General features: G+C 42.1%; 1 pseudogene across 1 annotated transcript; it reads right to left on the minus strand.

Moving 5' to 3' along the window:
* Positions 1-533: 533 nt before the first annotated feature.
* On the minus strand, positions 534-4,258 carry PIPSL (PIP5K1A and PSMD4-like; annotated as a pseudogene). The gene is given in 1 exon segment (NR_024414.3): positions 534-4,258. The product of NR_024414.3 is annotated as a PIP5K1A and PSMD4-like (transcript).
* Positions 4,259-12,838: the final 8,580 nt, after the last annotated feature.

The raw sequence follows: 12,838 nt of genomic DNA on the forward strand, positions 1-12,838 counted from the left end.
TGTAGAATGAACCCTGGGACTATAGGCAAGTCACTTAATCTTTTAGAGTCTCACCTGAAAATAAGATTAATACTATGATTCTGTGACTCAAAGATACACATTTTCCCTGCATTTTATTATTCCTGAAATGGAATGTGTCTAAATAAACTTGCCAGCTTCCAGGCCCAGTATGGATACCCCAGTATGAGATATAAGTAACATTTGTGAATGTAGGTGAACTTGGAGGGCTACATAGAAGGTATCTGTTTATTTGATATCACACGGGATGAGTGATTTGCATTGATAGCAGCTCACATGTTTATTTGTATTTCATGTTAAATAAATCAAAATTTACATTTATTCTAATCAAAGCAAATCTTTGTCTCTAGAGGACTGAATAAATATTTTCCTATTAACAAGCAACAGCCTCTAATAACTGTTATTAAATTGTCATCCTCAACTGATGACATATTATAATCAAGGAAAAGGGAAAATAATACCAGCAGGCTAATGTTGAAGATTCAATAAGATTAAGCTCATAAAATGCTTAGCATAGTGCCTGGTGCATAGGACGCACTCAAGAAATATTGTCATCATTGTCATCATCATCATCACCACCATACTTTATAACATATTACTCAACAATTGCTTTCCATAGCCATATTTCATTCACAACCCCTGTGTAAGGAAGGCAGTAAAGTCTGATGCACCCAGCGACATTGGACAAGTCACTTAGTCTGAATAGTGGTTCTCAACTTTTGCTGAATTTCAGAATTACCTTGTGAACTTTTGAAAAATATCAGTACCTGAGTCCCAGGCCAATTAAATTAGAATCTTTAGGGGTTGGGTCCAAGTATTTGAAGTGTTATTAAACCTTCCTGGTGATTTTAATGTGAATTATTTTATGTTAGTGGTTCTCAACCTTAGCTGCACATGAGAGATCACACAGCTCAGATGAAGCTCATCAGCATTTCAGGGGTCAGATTTAGGCATCTTTTCTTTCTTTCTTTCTTTCTTTTTTTTTTTTTTTTTTTGAAGCAAAAAAGGAAAAAATGTTGCCAAGCTTTATTTAGGCTGTAATGGTTACAGATAACACACATCTAACCCTATATTCCGTGCTTCCCATGCAGTCCCCTGAGCAGGCTCAGCTACCCTTTCCCTCCAGTCTCACTCTTGTCTTCCTCCTTGTCCTTCTTGCCGTCCTTGGTGGCCTGGGAGGCCAGGGAGCCCACAGCATTTCGAATGGCTTCATTGTTGGGATCCACACCTGGGAGGTTCTCTAGGACACTCTGAAGGAACTCAGGGTCCTGCATCACGTCGTAATCATCCTCCTCCTTGGCTGGCTCAGATGTTTCCATGGCTGAGCTGGCATCAATGTCTGCTGATTCTGCCAGGCCAAACTCTGCTCCCCGCAGAGACATCTGCATGGCACAAACAATCTTCTCTTCCTCAGTCATACTGCTTAGGTCAGGAAGCCCAGTGTGGCCAAACTCTTGCTGGCTGATGGTCATCTTCAGCAGGGCATCGTCTGAGTCTTCAGTCCCAGTCGTAGCAATCCCGGCCTCAGCAGCAGAAGCTGCAGCTGCCTGCCGGGCCTCCTCCTCCTGCCGCTGCCGCTGCTCTTCCATAAATACACGAAGGACTAAGGCCAGCTCAGGATCAGCACTGGGATCTACTCCAAATTCAAAGTCACTGGCACCAAGACCCATCATGGCACCACCTTCACCGGCCAAAATCGGAAAACTGATGAGAGCATCAGCCAAAGTGGGCCCAGGAGGCACTGTCACCAGATGAGAACCGGTTCCATCTTTGCCATTCAACGTGTTTACAAAGGCTGTCAGCTTTTCTGTGTTCACCTCCTCTTCCCCAAAATTGATAATGTCAACATTTACTTTCTCCTTCTTGAGGCATTTAGCCAGTTTCACCAGATCCTTCTCATTGTCCTCCACTGGGTTTCCCACAAAGGCAATGATGCGGATCTTGTGATTGTTGCCTTGTCGGTGCTTCAGAGCCAGATGGGCCACGTGGATGCCCATGCAGAAGGTGATCTTGCCCTTGGGTTGGACAGTATGTAGCTTGGACAGGATACAGCCAGTGTCTGGGGTGAGTGTGGTCAGCACTTCACAGTCATTATCCAGTGTGATAAGGCCCACGTTGTTCTCAGGGTTGCTGCGGGTCTTTGAATGACAAACTGTGTTGACAGCATCCTGCTGGGCCTGCAGCCGGGTGGGTAAGAAGTCTCCATTCCGCATATACTCACTGTTGTCCACACTTGTAGTTAGCGTTTGCAAAGTCTCTCCAACTACAGGTGAGAAACTGGGGTCAGGAATAGGTGAGCCCTCACTGATTTCCTCCAAAGGTGGAGTCTGAGGTAAAACATCAGGACGACCAAGGTGAACGCCTGGCTCCACTTCCGCCTTTGTTGTCACTTGTGCCTTGTGTTCCCCAGAGACCAATGGCTGGTAAGTAATGCAGGAGTTGCCACTGGAGCCTGCTCGCTGAGAGAAAGATGAGCCAGACTGAAGTTTTTTGGAAGGAGAAGGCTTCAAGGGAATCTTCTTAAATACCGTGTTGCACATGAAGCGCTGGAACCATTCAGCATAGAAGCCTGGGCGATGCACTGAGACAGTGTCTCTGTCATGTACCAGGGCTTTCCAAGAGTGCTCCAACTTCTTAACAAACCTGTAAGACTGTAGAATGTCAATGATGCCAATATAAAGCAGAAGCCTTTCCCCTTTACTATTCCGGGCAGGGATGCCACCCATATGGTCGTCAGTCTCCATGGTGCCACCCCGTCGAGCCTCTCCCTGGATGGATTCCATGGCTGTGGAATACGGAGCCTTTTGGGGGGCCGGTCTTTGAGTATCAACTGAGTATTGTGTTTCGCTGCTTAAGGGCTCTCGTTGTGCATGATCTATATTATGGATTGACATCAAGAGGCTATAATCCATTATCTTGAAGCTCTGCAGCACCAAACAGTCACGCTGCAGGGTCTTACAGAGAGCGTTGTGCACGTCAGCATCCAAAAAAAGACCATCAGGGATGTCTTGTAAGAAGTCTAGGTCTTTAAATGTGGGAAGAGGCTTCTCTCGCTCTTTCTGGGAAGCCCGCCGTCTGTAGGTTGAGCCTTTGAGGTCATATTTGATATGCATTTTTACCGATCTTGGTAAAAGATTGTTCATCACCACAATCCGAATGTTCTTGCCACCTGCCTGCACACAGTACAGTCCATAGAATTTAGGCAGCAAAGTCCGAGGGTTCTGGTTGAGGTTTATGTAGTATCCTGGAAGCAGCTTCTGCAGAAACTCCGCCTCTTTATGTCGGACTGTCTTAATAATGAACTCATCGTCGCTGGACACATAGAACAGGGAACCACTAGCTCCAGAGCTACAGAGTTCAATCAGCGGCTCACTGCAGAGGGAATACAAGTAATCACTGGGCCGGATACCAAATAGCTCCCAGAAGTAGCGGAAGGCAACAGGTGCATAGGTCTTGAAACGAAAGGCATTGTAGTGATGAGCAGGGGTCAGGTTGCTCCCTTCACTGGGAAAGAAGATACTCTCCACCATGTGGAAATCTTGCATGAGGACATCACTCTCTGGTTTGGTACTCAGGCTCCCCACAGTGTGGGTAATGCCTAACTGGATGGCACCTTTCAAGGCTGATGAGGTTGTCCCTCCTGAGGAATCAACACTTCTATGGCCTATTTTCTTGATGGGCATGCCAGAGGCATAAGGCACCTCAGATGCCATGGGTCTCTTGATTCCAGATGCTGAGGACGAGGTACAGGAAGGGACCGCGGGATCAACGGATGAAAAACCGACTGAAGACAACGGCCCGGAGGAGGCCGACGCCATCTTGGCAGCCCCCTCCCCCTCAACGGCCTGGCTCGCTTTCAATCCGGCTCTTCCTCTTCTCGGAATCGAATCTTCCCAACGTCTCTTTATAGAACCCACGTTCTGTGGGCCACCTCCCCGCCCCCTCCAGGGCTCCCTCAGACAAGTCGAGCCGGCTGCTGGACCAGCTCAAGTCCACACCATTCGCCTGGCATGGGGGAGAACTCACGTCTCGCACCCCCTCCACAAGTTTAACTGCTTTCCACAGGGGATACTTTCCCCTTTCACAGAAGAGTAAGCTTAAGCTGGCTGCTGGGACCTTGCGTCCAGACCAAGCCACATCTGAAAAAAAAACGAGGCATGAAAAGTCCCAGAGGAGCAAACGCCCCCTCTCCGTCCTCCCTAGCCACGGCCTGTTAATCGCCCAACCCGGCCAGGATTTCTTTTCTGAGTAGTGGATCCCATACATCAGAATCATCTGGGGCACTTGTAATTTAATCCAAACTCATGTGCTCCAGTCCCCCCAATTTTTATTTACGTCTGGGGTGAGGGCCCTACAATCTGTGCTTTTTAAAAGTTCCTGTTTTTCTCTGGTATAGAGTTTGAGAATTGCCAGTCTAATAAGCCTCTGACTGGTGGTGATGGTTGCCAGTCTGATAAGGCCCCACCTCCAACATTGGGGATCATATTTTGATGTGATATTTGGGGGGGAAATATCCAAACTATATCAGAGACTGTTCATTCAGCAAGCACTATAATGCTATTTACCTGCAGCACGTTACATTGTACCTGGCACACAGGAGATGCCCAGTGAATATTTTTGAATGGATGAAATGCCTGCTGTATTAGTCAGGGTTCTCTTAGAAGGACAGAACGAATAGGAGATATATATATACACACATATATATACACAATATATATACTATATATTATATATACATATATAATATATATAATATATATACATATATTATATATAATATATACAAATATAATGTATACATATATTATATATAATATATATACATATAATATATAATATATATACATATACTATATATACGTATATATAATATATATACATATATAATATATATACGTATATATAATATATATACATATATATAAAAGTTTATTAAGTATTAACTCACACAATCACAAGGCCCCACAATAGGCTGTCTGCAAACTGAGGAGCAAGGAGAGCCAGTCCGAGTCCCAAAACTGAAGAACTTGGAGTCCGATGTTCAAGGGCAGGAAGCATCCAGCAGGGGAGAAAGATGTAGGCTGGGAGGCTAGACCTGTGTCTTCTTTTCACGTTTTTCTGCCTGCTTTATATTCGTTGGAAGCTGATTAGATTGTGCCCACCAGTTTAAGGACCCACTGATTCAAATGTTAATCTCTTTTGGCAACACCAAAACAGGCACACCCAGGATTATTACTTTGTATCCCTCCATCCAATCAAGTTGACACTTACTGTTAACCATCACACCTGCTATAAGCCAAGTATGATACCAGGTCCTGGAGATACAGAGATAAATATGATAGGTCAGCTCCTGAACAAACCATCTAACAAGGGAGTCCAAATTATTTTTTAAAAAGATAGTAATGGAGTACAGCAGTTAACATAATAGGAAGATGCAAAACTGAATTGGGTGAACACTAGAGGAGGAGTTCTGAGAGCACTGAACTGAGACTGCAGATGAGGGGGATCAGGAGAGAGTTCCAAGCAGGCTAACACAAGCCAAGTCTAGAAGGACCAGCAGAGAGTCAGTTTGGCACAGAAGTGAGGTATGAATCTTCCAGCTGAGCAACACCCTGGACCAGGCACAGAAGCATGACCATCACCGTGGTTTTGTGAAACCAACAGAAGATGAACATGCTAACTGTTGGTGGGTAGAGAGACCACAGGACTGAGCATGTCCAGGGCTGGGGTGGGAAGGAATCTATGTTTTCCCCTCCTCCCAGCACATACGTTTGCTGGGTGCTCGAGAGCTGTGGTCTTCTGATATAGATGTGGCTGAATGGCAGGAACACTAGACAGGAGAGTGAAGGCCCCTGTTCTCAGCTTCAAGGAAAATTTCTTATTCATTTTTGTTCTTTAGGGCCAAGTTCAAGCTTCTGCAAAGACTGGGTGTTCCCCAAATGCTTCAGACAGACTGGCAGGGCAGCGACACAGCCAAAATTGTGAACAGGCTCCCCAATTGTTCCGGGGACTTGCTGTTCTCCAGCTCTTTCCCCTGAGGGCCTCTGGAGCCTGGGGTGTGCAGGCCTGGTATTATCTGTCTCAACTGAAATAGATTTTCTGGCATATAAAGAGACGCCACAAAGGAAGACATATACCCAGCTACATGGGTGTGTATCCCTAGATGCATTTTTACCGCTAAAGTCAAGATCGGATATTTCTGACTGCTTTCCACAAAGCTAAACTTGGACAAAAACTGCATGTAAACACATTAGTTTCCCCAAATCACTGTCTTTCATCATCTAACAATTAGATTACAATTTATTGGTTTCTAGAATTAGATTAAAGCAGTCCGTAGACAATTAGACTTATTAAAATAATATCTGCTAAAAGGAAAGCTTCCAAGTCGGTTTGAACTCCAAATTATTCAAAATATAATATCCACATTTTTTCCCTGACCTCCCTTTTCTAATCCTATTGAACTCTGTCTTAATTTTGTATAAGGTTTATTCATCTTGATCAGAAGCTTAATAGACTAAACTGGAATTACTATATTTAAGATATATGGCTCTGAAGGGGACTAAAACTTGTTTTCTTCCTTAGATTTAAAATAAAGTCAATTTCAATTTAATTGGTTAATTTCAAGAGCTTTTAAATTTTTTCTTTCCTGGGGAGGGCAAGTATGTTTCAGTTGTAAAGAAGTAAACAAAAGACGTTCTCTTTCATTAAGAAAGTGTAAGGTTAACAAAATTAAAGCACTCACATCTGGGTGAATTGGTCTCTCAGAACAAACCAACTATTTCTACATGACAACAATAGTTTGCAAGTGGTTGTTTTGACACCTCCCCATCTACAGTAACAAGAAAATATAATAACTTGAGGAAATAAACAGGGCATAAATATGTCTAGAAAGGAGAGAGAGAATTATTTAGTGAGTTCAAATCCAAGGTTTAGCCTCATCAGAAAACCTCAAGAAAAGTCACAAAAATGTCTAGATCTCCCTTTCCTCACTTTTACATGGAGAATGAAAGTACCTATGTTGAAAGTTGATTAGTGGTTGCTAAGGGCTGGGAGAGGCAGGATGGTGAGTGACTGCTAGAGAATGCTGGAACTTCTCTTTTGGGGTGATGAAATGTTCTTGAATTAGATAGTGGTGATGGCTGCACACCTTGTCCTGCAGCCTTGCAAACTCCTTAGTCTCAGGCAAACCAGGACAGTTGAACACTCTAAGCCAGCTGTTTTTATTCAGGGTTCATGGGCAATAAGAGACCCATTTGAATTCAGTATTATAAGCATGGCCATTGGACTGTCTCATGCAGTAGCTCTCACACTTTAGCCTCCATCAGAATCAGCTGGAGGTCTTCTTAAAACACAGGTTGCTGGATCCAACCTCCAGAGTTTCTAACTCAGTAGTTCTGAGGTGGGGTCTGAGAACTGGTGTTTCAAACAAGTTCCCAAGAAATACTAATGCAGCTGGTCCTGAGACCATACTTTGAGAAGTACTGGCGTATGCATTTAAAAATAGATAACATTGGGAAAAGGCCTTATGAAAATAAATAAATAATAAAATTGAAAAAATAAAAATTGATACATTATGGGCAAAGAAATAAATTGTACTTGAACAGAATTTAAATTTCAGCTGCCATGAGGAGCGAGGGTGACATTCCACAAGTATTTCAGTTTATCTATACTGTCTCTCAGAGCTACCCAAATTGGTGTTAGGGTGGAAATATTGTGGAGGAAGATATGTTAATAGTTGTGCTAAGAAAATAAGCTTGCACTTTTAGCCAATCAACAGTAAAATGAGTTTATTTGAGTTAATCTTTAATATAGTAATATGAGATGTAAATTCCTGAAAGATATGTCATATTTCCAAAAAAAATTTTTTTTTTTTTTGAGACAGAGTCTTGCTCTGTCGCCCAGGCTGCAATGCAGTGGTGTGATCTTGGCTCACTGCAACCTCCGCCTCCTGGGTTCGAGCAATTCTCCTGCCTCAGCCTCCCAAGTAGCTGGGACTACAGGCACGTGCTACCACTCCCGTCTAATTTTTGTATTTTTAGTACAGATGGGGTTTCACCATGTTGGCCAGGCTGGTCTTGAACTCCTGACCTCAAGTGACATGCCCTTCTTGGCCTCCCAGAGTGCTGGGATTACAGGCGTGAGCCACTGTGCCCAGCCATATTGCCATATTTATGCTTTTATTTTCAAAGTTGAAATCACGTGGTTTCACATTCTTTTTTTTTTTTTTTGAAAGAACGAAGCAATAGCCATAAGCTTTTTTTTTTTTTTTTGGAAGTCTTAAAACCCATGTTTAATGCTTGCATAATAGTCCATCCAGTAGTGAAGCAAAATTTCCTAAACCTAACCCTTATTACTGGACATTTAGGTTGTTTTCATTTTCAGTTTTCAGGCATAGTTTTTTTACTTTTGTCAACCTAATTCCTTGAAAAGAATCCTTAGGGCAATGCCTGCCTCAGCCAGCATGGAAGTGTTTCCATGTTTGATAAGCATTGCTGCACACTGGCCTATGCAGGCTGAGCCATGGTCATGCCACTGGTAATTCACTGTACCAGCTTCCCCATGACCTTGGCAGCACTGGAAGTTATTTTAAAACACAAACTACAGTGAGGTGGGAGGAACTGGTTTAATAAGCATAAAATAGTGTTTGTTTTTCTTGAACTGTTTACCTCTCTATTATTACTTTCCCCAACTTATTTTGAAAATTTTTAAGCTTACAGAGAAATTGAGTCTCATATCCTCTTCACCGAGATGCAGTTGTTAATATTTTGCCATATGTGATTTCTTTCTCTTAATACACACACACACTTTTTGCTGAGCCATTCGAAAGTTGCAGACATGACACTTCACCCCTAAATACCCCACCATGAGTCTTCTACATAATCCAAATAACCATTATCAAACACCACATACACAAGAAATTTAACATTGATACAAAATAGTATCTATTATGCAGTACATATGCAGATTTCCCTAATAATCCCAAAATGTCTTATACAGCTGTTTTTTAAAATCTAGGATTCAATCAAGATTCACACATTGTATTTGTTTATCACATCTCTTTACTGTCTTTTAGCCTAGAAAAGTGTCCTGATGTATGTATTTATTTATTTTTGAGACAGGGTCTCGCTCTGTCACCTAGGCTGGAGTGCAATGGCGCTATCTCTCGGCTCACCGCAACTTCTGCCTCCCAGGTTCAAGTGATTCTCGTGCCTTAGCCGCCTGAGTAGCTGGGACTACAGGCATATGCCACCACGCCCAGCTAATTTTTGTATTCTTAGTAGAGAAGGGGTTTTGCCATGTTGGCCAGGCTGGTCTTGAACTCCTGTCCTCAAGTGATCCACCTGCCTCGGCCTCCCAAAGGGCTGGGATTACAGGTGTGAGCCACCACGCCTGGCCTCCTGATGTATTTTTAACTCTTTCATAACACTGAATCTTTTTGAAGAGTACTGTCCAATTGTTTTACAGTATATCCCACATTCTGGATTTGCCACATTATATTTTCATAACTATATTTAAGTTAAACATTTTTGGTCAAGAACACTGTATATGTGATGATGTGTACTTCCCACTGCACCCCATCAAGAGGCACACAATGTCAGGTTGTCCAATTACTAGCAGGGCTGAGTTTTATCACTGGGTTAAAGCAGTGTCTGTTGTAAAAACACATTTTCCATTTGTAATTAATCAGTAATGTATGGAGGTAGTAACTGGAGACTGTGAACATCATGTTCCCCAACATTTCACTCAGAGGATTTTGTGTCCATTGATGATTCTTCCTAATTAGTTATTACATTGTTGGCTACAAAGTGATGATTTCTAATTTAATTATGATTCCTTTTTATATATTAGCAGATATTCTTCAGTATAAGTCAGCTATATTCCCCTTTTAAAATACCTGGACTTCCGGCCTCATGAACTCATGGATTCTCTTTTAGATACAGTATTATAATCCATTAACACTGATATTCTTTTTGAAGCTCAAATTGTCCAAACTTTGGCCAATAACAGCTCCTTTAGTGCCACGTTGGTGGTATAATGGTGAGCGTAGCTGCCTTCCAATAAAAGCTCCTTCGAGCTGACTCCTGTGTCCTTTTGAAACGTCCTCATTAGTCTTTCAACAATTCTTTGCTTTTTAGCAGAGTAAGATATTCCAGGCTCTGCTTCTACTTTTACTACCCTAGATCTGAAATGAGCAATTTCTCCAAGGAAAACCTGGTTCCTTTTTGTGGGAAATCATATTTATTAATAGTAACCAAGGTCTGGGTGGCAGTTATGCTCATTGCTACTGGGTACTATTGCTTCTAGGCCTTGTCTGGAAAGAGCTAATGTGTATACGTGTGTGTGTGTGTGTGTTTAGCTATTTATAAAATAATGACTTCACACTGATACCTCCAATTCCCTTCAATTCAATATAATGTCACAAGGTTCTTCCTTACCTTCCCGTACTCCACATTTGTATTTCCCTTTTACTACAGTGAGAGTCCTGGATCTCTAAAATATCAATATATTTACTCTCTCATACAGTATACATGAAATAGTTTCATAGTTACTATGTCAATAATACACCAAAATAAAACCTAGTAAGTAAAATTCGAGATTTTCCTAAAGCTTTTTTTGTCTGTAGAATATATCCTCCAATCCCACCTGAAATGAGAAAAAATAAATAAAAATTAAAAAATTAAAAAGATAAAATAGGATATATCCTACAAAGGGTATACTATTGAATTGTTACGTTCAAAAGTTTCTTGGATTATTTCTTTTTGTGTGCGGGTATATGATCAATTTGATATCTATTTGTATTTATTTGTATCTGTTTGTATTCATTTTTATGGTTTGCTCTTTCCACCACTGTAATTTTATTTTTTGAAAATGTAGACCATGTATGTGGTTCAAAGGTGAAAAACTATATATAAAGTATGATACACTGTTATAATGGTGGCTGTCAATGAGCCATGCCTTCTGGTATTCATGCCTTGTGTAGTCTCCTCTCCCACTGACACTGGAATGGCCACGGGACTTGCTTTGGTCAATGAGACACGAGTAAATATAATCGAGTAGAGGCTTGATTAGCTCTTGCATTGAGGCTTGTCTTCTGGGAACTCTCCCTCTTGGAGCCCAGCTGTCAGCTGTAGAGAATCCAGGCTATTCTCCAAGAGACAGAGGCTGGGTAGAGAGATCTGGGAGAATGAGACAGCATGTGGACAGAGAGAGGCCAAGGGGAGGAGAACTGAGTTACCCCAGCTGAAGTTCCAGCTGCAGACAGCCCATGAGTGATTCCAGCTGACACCACATGGAGGAAAAGCACCACCCCAGAATGGTGAGAAATTATAGTCATTAAGGCACTAAATTTGGGATAGTTTGCTGCACTGTAATAGATAAGTAAAACAAAAGATACACTCAAATACGTGCAACCTCATCTATTTCAATTGGATATTGTTGCATAAAAAACTATCCCAAGGCCGGGCGGACCCAGTGGCTCATGCCTGTAATCCTAGCACTTTGGGAGGCGGAGGCAGGTGGATCACAAGGTCAGGAGATACAGACCATCCTGGCCAACATGGTGAAATCCCGTCTCTACTAAAAATACAAAAAAATTTAGCCGGGTGTGGTGGTATGTGCTTGTAGTCCCAGCTACTCAGGAGGCTGAGGCAGGAGAATCACTTGAACCCGGAGGCAGAGGTTGCCATGAGCCGAGATCGCGCCACTGCACTCCAGCCTGGGCAACAGAATGAGACTCCATTTCAAAATTAAAAAAAAAAAAACTACCCCAAAACTTAGAGGTTTAAATCAATAATTTATTGTTACTATATCTCATAACTTAATGGGTCAAGAATGCAGTAAGAGCACAGCAGGAAAGCCTTGACCCTGTTCTACAATTTCTGAAGCCACAGCTGGGATTCTCTGAGTGCTGGAATGCTAAAGAGCTGGGTGCTGTTAGGTATCTCTCTCTTTCTGTCTCTATATCATCATCCCTCAGTATCCACAGGGGATTTGTTCCAGGACCCCCATGGATATCAAATTCTGAGGATACTCAAGTCACCGATTATATAAAATGGCATAGTATACCAGCCTGGCCAACATGGTGAAACCCCTTCTCCTACAAAAATACAAAAATTAGCTGGGTGTGGTGGTGCATGCCTGTAATCCCAGCTGCTCGGGAGGCTGAAGCTGAAGAATCGCTTTAACCCGGGAGGCGGAGGTTGCAGTGAGCCGAGATCGTGCCATTGCACTCCAGCCTGGGCAACAGAGTGAGACTCCATCTCAAATAAACAAACAAAAATGGCAAAGTATTTGCATGTAACCTATGTGCATCCTTCCTTATACTTTAAATCCTCTCTATATTACTAATAATACCTAATACTATGTAAATAATTGTTACACTGTTTTTTTTTTTATTTGTATTTTTCCTTTTTCCTCAAATATTTTCAATCCAAGGTTGGTTGAATCCACAGACAGGGAATAGCTTCTCCACACAACTATCTTAAGCTTCCTCCCAGCATGGGAACTTCACCCTCATTGCTTCTTACATGATATTTCAGGGCTTCAAGAGCAAGTGTTCAAAGAGACAAGAAGTAGAAGCTCTCTTTTTCTTAAGCCTCTAACCTGAAAACCGGCGGTGTCACTTCCACTGTATTCTGTTAGTGAAAGCAGTCGCAGAATCTACCTATATTCAAGGGCCAGGAACATAGACCCCACATTTTGATGAGAAGATATCAAAGAATTTGCGGCCATCCTTAATCTGCTGCACTGTCCCCTATTCCTTCTTTTCCATTTCATTCTCTCCTTCCTTACAGCGCACTTAAAAAAAATTTTAAACCCA

The sequence above is a fragment of the Pan troglodytes genome, chromosome 8 (assembly GCF_028858775.2).
Source record: "Pan troglodytes isolate AG18354 chromosome 8, NHGRI_mPanTro3-v2.0_pri, whole genome shotgun sequence".
Taxonomy (NCBI): Eukaryota; Metazoa; Chordata; class Mammalia; order Primates; family Hominidae; genus Pan; species Pan troglodytes.